At 38.1% G+C, this 661-nt stretch overlaps 1 long non-coding RNA gene across 1 annotated transcript in view; it reads left to right on the forward strand.

Annotated features, from left to right (window-relative positions):
- The window catches only part of LOC139028807 (uncharacterized), a 7257-nt gene extending 6734 nt beyond the window's left edge, over positions 1–523 (forward strand). Inside the window, exon 3 of the long non-coding RNA XR_011481019.1 lies at positions 10–523. This is a non-coding gene — a long non-coding RNA (uncharacterized lncRNA). The remainder of the gene's footprint in view (positions 1–9) is intronic.
- Positions 524–661: the final 138 nt, after the last annotated feature.

Genomic DNA, 661 nt, shown 5'->3' on the forward strand with positions numbered 1-661 from the left:
GGTGGTTAGTGTAGTTCTGAATGATTGATAGGCTATGTATGGTGGTTAGTGTAGTTCTGAATGCGTTCTGTTCTTTTAGCTGTGGTCATAGGGAGTGAGCTAGTGTGAAGCACACCACGGTTCATTAAGGCAACAGGAACTAGATATCTCTGTTTACCCCCTACGCTGTTTAACCAACTATCCATCATCAGATGTGAGTAGTTCGAATGTTTCTTTCATTCCTCTTCCAGTATGGCCACACAGACTCCTGATACAATACTACAAACTGCATTCAAATGTCTTCACACTGTTTGTTGGATGTATTGTGTACTGCATTAGTTTAGGTTGTTAGATAACATTCCTTTCTTAGACATTTTAAGCGTCTTACATTCTTTATGTTTTTTTATGCTTATAATTGAAGTGTACTAGTAATATAAATTCTACAGTCATGTAAAATGTGTTGTAACGGGAAGGTAAATAAAAATTAAAGCATCAAACACATCTCGGTTGTATAAGAAGAAATAAATAAACTCAAATTAAAGTGTCTATTCTCCATGTCTGTTTGAGTCAAATATATTATGATAAGGCATTGGATCATTTATTTCAGGGATCGAGGTGGGGGCCACAAAAAATCTGAGCGCATCATGAGGGGGCCGCAGTGGCTCCCGGGTCTGCATACCCA

This window comes from Salvelinus sp. IW2-2015, linkage group LG15, assembly GCF_002910315.2.
Source record: "Salvelinus sp. IW2-2015 linkage group LG15, ASM291031v2, whole genome shotgun sequence".
NCBI classification, from domain to species: domain Eukaryota; kingdom Metazoa; phylum Chordata; class Actinopteri; order Salmoniformes; family Salmonidae; genus Salvelinus; species Salvelinus sp. IW2-2015.